Here is a 13398-nt window from a genome sequence, read left to right on the forward strand (position 1 = left end):
AAGGTTAAATTAATGAATAAATGAAGTTTATCTTCCGTTGGAGAATGACAGTAGAAAGCAAATAAGCAGTTTTACTATTTGGAAGAAAAATGCACAGACAATGATTATGAGAATAATACAAGTTTATTATATAATCATTTTTTTTTCAATACAATCGACCATAAAGCAGGTCGAGAGGGGGCCACCTCTGGACTCACAAAGAGTCATTCTCCAGCCCACAGGAAAGGAAAAACCCCAGCGTTGGAGGAAACCTTTAGAGAAGCCATGGCTGGAAGAATTGCCCTTCCCTCTGGGCATTAAGAGGCTAATTCTATCTTGTGGATGGGGAAAAATGAAATTCAATATAAAATACAAATAATTGATCATAAACGTCGATCTGCGGGTTACAATCTTCAGACCTCTGCTGGGACCCCGACACTCTGCGAATCTCTTTGACGGAGAGCCGACACTCCGCAGATCACTTTGTCAGGCAGCCAGCAGTTTTGACGTTTCTTCAGACTTCTTTGCTGCAGTAGATGGAGATGCTCCAGAGTGACGGCTTCGCTCCTGTGTGGAGATCTGTGCATCTTCTGTTATGACATCACAATGGAGAAAAAAAATAAAAAAAAACTTTATTTACACACACACATTTACACAAAACATTGCAGATTTTATTACAGGAACTGGGCATGGAAATGAATATATGCAATATGAATGATATAATGTAAAGGGACATATAGCAATACAATTCCTGTCCGTTGTGTGATATGTTTCTGGGTAATGAATGCTGCATGTTGTCACGTAGCAGGGAAGTGTCTTTTTCAATAACGGGTGCTTAGCAGTGACAGGGGTGGAATATGGCGCAGATCCTTCAAGTATAAAAAAAGTGTACAATACTGGTCGCATTTAATGCGAAGCAAAAGGGGCCTCGGGTGCAGTTAATATAGAAACATAGAAACATAGAAAGTGACGGCAGATAAGAACCAGTAGGCCCATCCAGTCTGCCCAACCTCTGAGTACTTTCCTTTAGTACTTGGCCTTATCCTATATCTAGCTTGGCCTTATGCCTATCCCATGCTTGCTTAAATGACTTTACTGTATTAACATCTACCACTTCTGCTGGAAGGCTATTCCATGCGTCCACTACCCTTTCCGTAAAGTAATATTTTCTGATGTTACCATTAAACCTTTGCCCCTCTAGTTTATGGTTGTGTCCTCTTGTTGTGGTAGTATTTCTCCTTTTAAATAAACTATCTTCCTTTACCTTGTTGATTCCCTTTAAGTATTTAAATGTTTCTATCATATCCCCCCTGTCCCGTCTTTTTTCCAGGCTATATAGGTTAAGATCCTTTAACCTGCCCTGGTAGGGTTTATCTTGTAATCCATAAACCATTTTAGTAGCCCTTCTCTGCACTTTCTCCAACATTTCTATATCCTTCTGGAGATACGGTCTCCAGTACTGTACACAATACTCCAAGTGAGGTCTCACCAGTGATCGGTACAACGGCATGAGCACTTCCCTCTTTCTACTGCTAATACCTCTCGCTATACAACCAAGCATTCTGCTAGCATTACCCGCTGCTCTACTACCTTGTCTGCCTACCTCTAAATCCTCAGAAATAATTACCCCTAAATCCCTTTCCTCACACGTTGAGGTTAGGACAGTATCAAATATTCTATACTCTGCCCTTGGGTTTTTATGCCCCAGGGGCATTACATTGCATTTATCCACATTAAATGCCAATTGCCACAGCTCTGACCATTTTTCCAGTTTTCCTAGATCGTTTGCCATTTGGCTTCTTCCTCCAGGAACATCAACCCTGTTGCAAATTTTTGTATCGTCAGCAAATAAACATACCTTTCCCTCAAGACCATCTGCAATATCACTAATAAAAATATTAAAGAGAATGGGTCCAAGTAGAGATCCCTGAGGTATCCCACTGGTAACAATACCTTGTTCTGAATATACGCCATTGACTACAACCCTCTGTTGTCCCTCTGTTGTCTGTCACTCAGCCGCTCCTTAATCCATTCAACAACATTGGGATCTAAACCCAGAGATTGCAGTTTATTTATAAGTCTTCTATGTGGCACAGTGTCAAAGGCCTTACTGAAATCCAGATACGCAATGTCTACTGCACCACCTTGATCAATTACTTTAGTCACCCAATCAAAGAAATCAATAAGATTTGTTTGGCATGATCTTCCTGAGGAAAACCCATGTTGTTTTTGATCTTGAAACCCATGTGACTTCAGATGTTCAACAATCCTTTCCTTTAACATTGTTTCCATTAATTTCCCCACTACAGATGTAAGACTAACCTGTAGTTGCTCGACTCCTCCCTACTGCCTTTTTTTGAATGGGCACAACATTCGCTACTTTCCAATCCCCAGGGACAACTCCCGTTATCAATGATTCGTTAAATATATCAGCTAACGGTTTTGCTAGTTCACCCCCGAGCTCTTTTAATAACTTGGGGTGTATCCCATCAGGCCACATCAACTTATTTGTCTTTACCTTAGACAGCTGAAGTAGAACCTCCGCCTCGATAAACTCACATATTTCAAATGATTCAGTCTTTTTTCCCAACTGAGGTCCCATTCCATCATTTTCATCTGTAAAAACTGAACAGAAATATTCATTGAGGCAGTCAGCTAAACTTTATCATCTTCTACATATATTCCTTTTGTTTTTAGTCTAACTAATCCTTGTTTCACTTTCCTTTTCTCATTTATATATCTAAAAAATGTTTTATCTCCATTTTTTACTGAGAGGGCAATTCGCTCTTCTGCATGTGATTTGGCAGCTCTTATAACTTTCTTTGCCTCTTTCTGCCTAATTTTATAGATCTGTCTATCTTCCTCACTTTGGGTATTTTTGTATTTACTAAAGGCTAACTTCTTGTCTTTTATGATTTTGGCCACTTCTGCAGAGTACCACAGCGGTTTCTTAATTTTTTTACTCTTACTGACCAGCCTAATACAATTTTCTGTTATCTTCACTAATACAGCTTTTACAAAATCCCATTTCTCCTGAACGCCATTTAAATTGTCCCAGTCTGATAATGACTCCTCTATACATATTCTCATTTTAGAAAAGTCAGCTTTTCTAAAATCTAAAACTTTTGTTTTTGTGTGGTGTGACTCAGTGGGGTGCCAAAGCAGCTGCCCCATGAGTTTACAACTACCGCCCCTCCCTCGCCCCGGTAATCAGCCCTTTGAAGCCGGTATTTTGGTTTATGTAACGGGGAACCGGCAGCAGGCTTACTCAAAAGGACGGAGCTTCTCCTGCAGCAGCCAGCACCGATTGCGAGACTAGAGACGTCCGGATCATGAACGGGTTAATTTAGGGGCAGCTATGGTTAATGGGGTCTTTAGGGTTAATTTAGGGGCAGTTATGGTTAATGGGGTCTTTGGGGTTAATTTAATGCTGAGGACTGAGGGTTAATTTAATAAAGTTAACTTAAGGTGCAGTTAGAGGTAAAGGGGGGCAAACTAAGGGGAATTCAAATCCTGGGTGTAGTGAAGATTATTAATGTACTTATTTATAAAATTATTGTGTCAGTGAGATTCTCTGAAGTATTCGATCTCTGTGAATTAATGAGCTGTAACCTGATCCCAGAGTCTGTGTCTGAGTGCTGTGCAGATGACTCACTCTAGGATCAGGTTACAACTGCATGATTCACAGACTGAACTAGTGATGGGAAGTTCGGATCATTAAAGTGAATCATTCGGATCACTCAGTGTGACTCACAGGAGTTACTTATTTCCAGTAACTCCGTGCAGGCACACTAACGATTGGCCCCGCCCCTTTCATTATGAATCCTCCCCCCTGCCTCCAGTGATGTCAATGAAGGCAGAGAGTCGTTCAAAGATTCGGATCTTACAGGGATTTGACTTTGAACGACTCTCTGCCTTCATTGGGATTCTAATCATTCAGAGAATATCACCATACTGTTATAAATAAATACATTAATAATCACTGCCCCCATGATTTACATTCCCCTTTACCTGCAACTGCACCTTAAGCTAACTTTATTAAATTAATTAAATTAACCCTCACCATTAAATTAACCCTAAACACCCCATCAACCATGTCTGCCCCTAAAATTAACCCTTAACACCCCATCAACCATGACTGCCCCTAAAATTAACCCTTAACACCCCATTAAGCATAACTGCCCCCAAATTAACCCTAAACACCCCATTCAGCATAACTGTCCACAAGTTAACACTAAAGACCCCATTAAGCATAACTGCCCCTAAATTAACACTGAAGACCCCATTAAGCATAACTGCCCCTAAATTAACCCTAAACACCCCGTTAAGCATAACTGCCCCCAAATTAACCCTAAACACCCCATTAAGCATAACTGCCCCCAAATTAACACTAAAGACCCCATTAAGCATAACTGCCCCAAATTAACCCTAAACACCCCATTAAGCATAACTGCCCCCAAATTAACCCTAAACACCTCATTAAGCATAACTGCCCCTAAATTAACACTACAGACCCCATTAAGCATAACTGCCCTAAATTAACCCTAAACACCTCATTAAGCATAACTGCCCCTAAATTAACACTAAAGACCCCATTAAGCATAACTGCCCCAAATTAACCCTAAACACCTCATTAAGCATAACTGCCCCTAAATTAACAGTAAAGACCCCATTAAGCATAACTGCCCCTAAATTATCCCTAAACACCCCATTAAGCATAACTGCCCCTAAATTAACACTAAAGACCCCATCAACCATACCAATTTATTAGGTAATTTATCTGGAGTACATGCAATTAATTTAGGGGCAGTTATGGTTAATGGAGTATTTAGGGTTAATTTCAGGGGCTGTTATGGTTAATGGGGTCTTTAGGGTTAATTTCAGGGGCCGTTATGGTTAATGGGATCTTTACGGTTAATTTCAGGGGCAGTTATGGTTGATGGGGTATAAGGGTTAATTTTATGCTGATGACTGAGGGTTAATTTAATTAATTTAATAAAGTTAACTGTAGGTGCAGTTATAGGTAAAGGGGGGCAAACTCAGGGGAATCTAAATCCTGGGGGCAGTGTAAACATTATTAATGTATTTATTTATAAAAGTATGGTATCAGTAATGTTCTCTGAATGATTCAAATCTCTGTAAGATTCGGATCCTTGTAAGATCCGGATCCCTGTAAGATTCGAATCATTTGAATCTTCGGATCATTCGACTCTTCGGATCATTCGACTCTTCGGATCATTCGACTCTTTGAACGACTCTCTGACTCTATGAGTCATCGTTCCTGTGTGAATTAATGAGCTGTAACCTGACCCCAGAGTCTGTGTCTGAGTGCTCTGCAGATGACTCACAGCTCTAGGATCAGGTTACATGATTCACAGACTGAACCGCTACAAATGAATCGTTCAGTCTACTGAACCGATTCATCCAGATCACTAAAAAGAACCGGATCAAATGAACGGTTCGTTCATGATCCGGACATCACTAGACTGAACTGTTACAAATGAATCGTTCAGTATACTGAACCGGATTATCCGGATCACTGAAAAGAATTGTATCAAAAGAATGATTCGTTCATGATCCGGACATCACTAATATGAATTTTTCACTGGTTAAATAGAAACGTGACATGTGTCATGCGAAGCGATGCTTGCGTTACATACAGAGTTTATGCTCTGGAATGTGATGATGATCTGGATGTAAAATTCGGAATCATTTCGGAACATTCAGTGAAAAACAATAACGTGACTGATACATACCCCTAATACGTCAAGTTCCCTAGTGGGCATCTTTGTTGTGCGTTGTGTTTACAGGAGGGTCTGTCATATCTGTCTAGTAATGTCTTGAAGCCGAGTTCAACACATTAATGAAAATGCATGGAAAGGAAATTGATTTTTTTTAAGTTGTTGAGATCAAGATAAATTATCTAGAAGTAGCAATTAAGCTTGGAACCACATTAGCTGGAATCCAGTAATGTTTGAAATATCTTTAAATTTTCTCTATTTATCTAACAACAGTATTTGCTAGTCATCCTTGAAGATCCTATTACAAATTAGAACACATCTGATGTCATCTCATGACACCTTTTAATCTTTCTGATGAAGTCAATGTAAGCTTTACATTTATTGTGAGTGTTTGGACAGCCTTCAAGAAATAGTTATATTGAACAATTGAAAACATATCTTTTCTAATATTCGTGTTTTTGGTTTGAGATCTGGGAGAATTTGGGCTTTATAATTTTAATATGCTACTTTATTTTAGTGTGTTCTGCTGGTCAATTGTATGGCTTTCAACTACGCTCTTACTGGTTGATATACAAAGATGGTAAACAATTCCCAGTCCAATACACAATAAGACCTATGATGGAATACACCACCAAACTTAACACAACTTGTAATAAAAAAGGGGAGTTCCCCTTTAAAATAAAATTCCCAAGTCACTGTTGGCTCCTATAGCTGTTGGATTACCGTTATTTCCGTTTATTAATAAACATGAAGGATGCAGCTTTGGTCGCCTGTCCTTGGAGTCACATTTGGCTAGAAAGCAGCTGCTCCCAATGTATTCTGCCCTAGTGGCTCTGTTCACAAGTCACATATAATAATGTAAGATGTTTTATTAAATGCTGGAATTAATCCTAGTCTCATCGCAGATATGGCAGTTCCCCATCAAACGGTAAAGTGCGACTTAAACATTAATGTATGTATTTGTAAAATATTTGTTGACATAATTTTATAAAAAACGAGATATGAATAAAAAAATATATTATTATTTCTTTATAAATCTGTTGTTTCTTTATTAAAAAAAGACAAGGTGTCCGTGATTTATCTATGCAAAGGAGGAGATGCCTCCAAACAGGAGTGTAGAGACTTATACAGTGAGGGTATTTAAACCATTAATTGTTGCCATGTAAAATGTATCTTCTCTTTTATTTGCTGCTCTATCACTTCACTATGAGACGTTAATAACTGAAGTATCTCTGCCCTGTGCTGATGGTAATGTGTGAATGATGTGATACCCGCAAAATGCTGCTTACAGAAGACCCTTCAAAGGTTAAATTAATGAATAAATGAAGTTTATCTTCCGTTGGAGAATGACAGTCGAAAGCAAATAAGCAGTTTTACTATTTGGAAGAAAAATGCACAGACAATGATTATGAGAATAATACAAGTTTATTATATAATCATTTTTTTTTCTATACAATCGACCATAAAGCAGGTCGAGAGGGGGCCACCTCTGGACTCACAAAGAGTCATTCTCCAGCCCACTGGAAAGGAAAAACCCCAGCGTTGGAGGAAACCTTTAGAGAAGCCATGGCTGGAAGAATTGCCCTTCCCTCAGGGCATTAAGAGGCTAATTCTATCTTGTGGATGGGGAAAAATGAAATTCAAAATAAAATACAAATAATTGATCATAAACGTTGATCTGCGGGTTACAATCTTCAGACCTCTGCTGGGACCCCGACACTCTGCGAATCTCTTTGCCGGAGAGCCGACACTCCGCAGATCACTTTGTCAGGCAGCCAGCAGTTTTGACGTTTCTTCAGACTTCTTTGCTGCAGTAGATGGAGATGCTCCAGAGTGACGGCTTCGCTCCTGTGTGGAGATCTGTGCATCTTCTGTTATGACATCACAATGGAGAAAAAAAATAAAAAAAACTTTATTTACACACACATTTACACAAACCATTGCAGATTTTATAACAGGAACTGGGCATGGAAATGAATATATGCAATATGAATGATATAATGTAAAGGGACATATAGCAATACAATTCCTGTCCGTTGTGTGATATGTTTCTGGGTAATGAATGCTGCATGTTGTCACGTAGCAGGGAAGTGTCTTTTTCAATAACGGGTGCTTAGCAGTGACAGGGGTGGAATATGGCGCCGATCCTTCAAGTATAAAAAAAGTGTACAATACTGGTCGCACTTAATGCGAAGCAAAAGGGGCCTCGGGTGCAGTTAATATAGAAACATAGAAACATAGAAAGTGACGGCAGATAAGAACCAGTAGGCCCATCCAGTCTGCCCAACCTCTGAGTACTTTCCTTTAGTACTTGGCCTTATCCTATATCTAGCTTGGCCTTATGCCTATCCCATGCTTGCTTAAATGACTTTACTGTATTAACATCTACCACTTCTGCTGGAAGGCTATTCCATGCGTCCACTACCCTTTCCGTAAAGTAATATTTTCTGATGTTACCATTAAACCTTTGCCCCTCTAGTTTATGGTTGTGTCCTCTTGTTGTGGTAGTATTTCTCCTTTTAAATAAACTATCTTCCTTTACCTTGTTGATTCCCTTTAAGTATTTAAATGTTTCTATCATATCCCCCCTGTCCCGTCTTTTTTCCAGGCTATATAGGTTAAGATCCTTTAACCTGTCCTGGTAGGGTTTATCTTGTAATCCATAAACCATTTTAGTAGCCCTTCTCTGCACTTTCTCCAACATTTCTATATCCTTCTGGAGATACGGTCTCCAGTACTGTACACAATACTCCAAGTGAGGTCTCACCAGTGATCTGTACAACGGCATGAGCACTTCCCTCTTTCTACTGCTAATACCTCTCGCTATACAACCAAGCATTCTGCTAGCATTACCCGCTGCTCTACTACCTTGTCTGCCTACCTCTAAATCCTCAGAAATAATTACCCCTAAATCCCTTTCCTCACACGTTGAGGTTAGGACAGTATCAAATATTCTATACTCTGCCCTTGGGTTTTTATGCCCCAGGTGCATTACATTGCATTTATCCACATTAAATGCCAATTGCCACAGCTCTGACCATTTTTCCAGTTTTCCTAGATCGTTTGCCATTTGGCTTCTTCCTCCAGGAACATCAACCCTGTTGCAAATTTTCGTATCGTCAGCAAATAAACATACCTTTCCCTCAAGACCATCTGCAATATCACTAATAAAAATATTAAAGAGAATGGGTCCAAGTAGAGATCCCTGAGGTATCCCACTGGTAACAATACCTTGTTCTGAATATACGCCATTGACTACAACCCTCTGTTGTCCCTCTGTTGTCTGTCACTCAGCCGCTCCTTAATCCATTCAACAACATTGGGATCTAAACCCAGAGATTGCAGTTTATTTATAAGTCTTCTATGTGGCACAGTGTCAAAGGCCTTACTGAAATCCAGATATGCAATGTCTACTACACCACCTTGATCAATTACTTTAGTCACCCAATCAAAGAAATCAATAAGATTTGTTTGGCATGATCTTCCTGAGGAAAACACATGTTGTTTTTGATCTTGAAACCCATGTGACTTCAGATGTTCAACAATCCTTTCCTTTAACATTGTTTCCATTAATTTCCCCACTACAGATGTAAGACTAACTGGCCTGTAGTTGCCCGACTCCTCCCTACTGCCTTTTTTGTGAATGGGCACAACATTCGCTACTTTCCAATCCCCAGGGACAACTCCCGTTATCAATGATTCGTTAAATATATCAGTTAACGGTTTTGCTAGTTCACCCCCGAGCTCTTTTAATAACTTGGGGTGTATCCCATCAGGCCACATCGACTTATTTGTCTTTACCTTAGACAGCTGAAGTAGAACCTCCGCCTCGATAAACTCACATATTTCAAATGATTCAGTCTTTTTTCCCAACTGAGGTCCCATTCCATCATTTTCATCTGTAAAAACTGAACAGAAATATTCATTGAGGCAGTCAGCTAAACTTTATCATCTTCTACATATATTCCTTTTGTTTTTAGTCTAACTAATCCTTGTTTCACTTTCCTTTTCTCATTTATATATCTAAAAAATGTTTTATCTCCATTTTTTACTGAGAGGGCAATTCGCTCTTCTGCATGTGATTTGGCAGCTCTTATAACTTTCTTTGCCTCTTTCTGCCTAATTTTATAGATCTGTCTATCTTCCTCACTTTGGGTATTTTTGTATTTACTAAAGGCTAACTTCTTGTCTTTTACGATTTTGGCCACTTCTGCAGAGTACCACAGCGGTTTCTTAATTTTTTTACTCTTACTGACCAGCCTAATACAATTTTCTGTTATCTTCACTAATACAGCTTTTACAAAAACCCATTTCTCCTGAACGCCATTTAAATTGTCCCAGTCTGATAATGACTCCTCTATACATATTCTCATTTTAGAAAAGTCAGCTTTTCTAAAATCTAAAACTTTTGTTTTTGTGTGGTGTGACTCAGTGGGGTGCCAAAGCAGCTGCCCCATGAGTTTACAACTACCGCCCCTCCCTCGCCCCGGTAATCAGCCCTTTGAAGCCGGTATTTTGGTTTATGTAACGGGGAACCGGCAGCAGACTTACTCAAAAGGACGGAACTTCTCCTGCAGCAGCCAGCACCGATAGCGAGACTAGAGACGTCCGGATCATGAACGGGTTAATTTAGGGGCAGCTATGGTTAATGGGGTCTTTAGGGTTAATTTAGGGGCAGTTATGGTTAATGGGGTCTTTGGGGTTAATTTAATGCTGAGGACTGAGGGTTAATTTAATAAAGTTAACTTAAGGTGCAGTTAGAGGTAAAGGGGGGCAAACTAAGGGGAATTCAAATCCTGGGTGTAGTGAAGATTATTAATGTACTTATTTATAAAATTATTGTGTCAGTGAGATTCTCTGAAGTATTCGATCTCTGTGAATTAATGCGCTGTAACCTGATCCCAGAGTCTGTGTCTGAGTGCTGTGCAGATGACTCACTCTAGGATCAGGTTACAACTGCATGATTCACAGACTGAACTAGTGATGGGAAGTTCGGATCATTAAAGTGAATCATTCGGATCACTCAGTGTGACTCACAGGAGTTACTTATTTCCAGTAACTCCGTGCAGACACACTAACGATTGGCCCCGCCCCTTTCATTATGAATCCTCCCCCCTGCCTCCAGTGATGTCAATGAAGGCAGAGAGTCGTTCAAAGATTCGGATCTTACAGGGATTTGACTTTGAACGACTCTCTGCCTTCATTGGGATTCTAATCATTCAGAGAATATCACCATACTGTTATAAATAAATACATTAATAATCACTGCCCCCAGGACTTACATTCCCCTTTACCTGCAACTGCACCTTAAGCTAACTTTATTAAATTAATTAAATTAACCCTCACCATTAAATTAACCCTAAACACCCCATCAACCATGTCTGCCCCTAAAATTAACCCTTAACACCCCATCAACCATGACTGCCCCTAAAATTAACCCTTAACACCTCATTAAGCATAACTGCCCCCAAATTAACCCTAAACACCCCATTCAGCATAACTGTCCACAAATTTACACTAAAGACCCCATTAAGCATAACTGCCCCTAAATTAACACTGAAGACCCCATTAAGCATAACTGCCCCAAATTAACCCTAAACACCCCATTAAGCATAACTGCCCCCAAATTAACCCTAAACACCTCATTAAGCATAACTGCCCCTAAATTAACACTAAAGACCCCATTAAGCATAACTGCCCCCAAATTAACCCTAAACACCTCATTAAGCATAACTGCCCCTAAATTAACAGTAAAGACCCCATCAACCATACCAATTTATTAGGTAATTTATCTGGAGTACATGCAATTAATTCAGGGGCAGTTATGGTTAATGGAGTATTTAGGGTTAATTTCAGGGGCTGTTATGGTTAATGGAGTATTTAGGGTTAATTTCAGGGGCTGTTATGGTTAATGGGGTCTTTAGGGTTAATTTCAGGGGCCGTTATGGTTAATGGGATCTTTACGGTTAATTTCAGGGGCAGTTATGGTTGATGGGGTATAAGGGTTAATTTTATGCTGATGACTGAGGGTTAATTTAATTAATTTAATAAAGTTAACTGTAGGTGCAGTTATAGGTAAAGGGGGGCAAACTCAGGGGAATCTAAATCCTGGGGGCAGTGTAAACATTATTAATGTATTTATTTATAAAAGTATGGTATCAGTAATGTTCTCTGAATGATTCAAATCTCTGTAAGATTCGGATCCTTGTAAGATCCGGATCCCTGTAAGATTCGAATCATTTGAATCTTCGGATCATTCGACTCTTCGGATCATTCGACTCTTCGGATCATTCGACTCTTTGAACGACTCTCTGACTCTATGAGTCATCGTTCCTGTGTGAATTAATGAGCTGTAACCTGACCCCAGAGTCTGTGTCTGAGTGCTCTGCAGATGACTCACAGCTCTAGGATCAGGTTACATGATTCACAGACTGAACCGCTACAAATGAATCGTTCAGTCTACTGAACCGATTCATCCAGATCACTAAAAAGAACCGGATCAAATGAACGGTTCGTTCATGATCCGGACATCACTAGACTGAACTGTTACAAATGAATCGTTCAGTATACTGAACCGGATTATCCGGATCACTGAAAAGAATTGTATCAAAAGAATGATTCGTTCATGATCCGGACATCACTAATATGAATTTTTCACTGGTTAAATAGAAACGTGACATGTGTCATGCGAAGCGATGCTTGCGTTACATACAGAGTTTATGCTCTGGAATGTGATGATGATCTGGATGTAAAATTCGGAATCATTTCGGAACATTCAGTGAAAAACAATAACGTGACTGATACATACCCCTAATACGTCAAGTTCCCTAGTGGGCATCTTTGTTGTGCGTTGTGTTTACAGGAGGGTCTGTCATATCTGTCTAGTAATGTCTTGAAGCCGAGTTCAACACATTAATGAAAATGCATGGAAAGGAAATTGATTTTTTTTAAGTTGTTGAGATCAAGATAAATTATCTAGAAGTAGCAATTAAGCTTGGAACCACATTAGCTGGAATCCAGTAATGTTTGAAATATCTTTAAATTTTCTCTATTTATCTAACAACAGTATTTGCTAGTCATCCTTGAAGATCCTATTACAAATTAGAACACATCTGATGTCATCTCATGACACCTTTTAATCTTTCTGATGAAGTCAATGTAAGCTTTACATTTATTGTGAGTGTTTGGACAGCCTTCAAGAAATAGTTATATTGAACAATTGAAAACATATCTTTTCTAATATTCGTGTTTTTGGTTTGAGATCTGGGAGAATTTGGGCTTTATAATTTTAATATGCTACTTTATTTTAGTGTGTTCTGCTGGTCAATTGTATGGCTTTCAACTACGCTCTTACTGGTTGATATACAAAGATGGTAAACAATTCCCAGTCCAATACACAATAAGACCTATGATGGAATACACCACCAAACTTAACACAACTTGTAATAAAAAAGGGGAGTTCCCCTTTAAAATAAAATTCCCAAGTCACTGTTGGCTCCTATAGCTGTTGGATTACCGTTATTTCCGTTTATTAATAAACATGAAGGATGCAGCTTTGGTCGCCTGTCCTTGGAGTCACATTTGGCTAGAAAGCAGCTGCTCCCAATGTATTCTGCCCTAGTGGCTCTGTTCACAAGTCACATATAATAATGTAAGATGTTTTATTAAATGCTGGAAT

This window comes from Sceloporus occidentalis, unplaced genomic scaffold, assembly GCF_023333645.1.
Source record: "Sceloporus occidentalis isolate IW3139 unplaced genomic scaffold, rSceOcc1.0.p SCAF_31, whole genome shotgun sequence".
In the NCBI taxonomy this organism is placed as follows: Eukaryota; Metazoa; Chordata; class Lepidosauria; order Squamata; family Phrynosomatidae; genus Sceloporus; species Sceloporus occidentalis.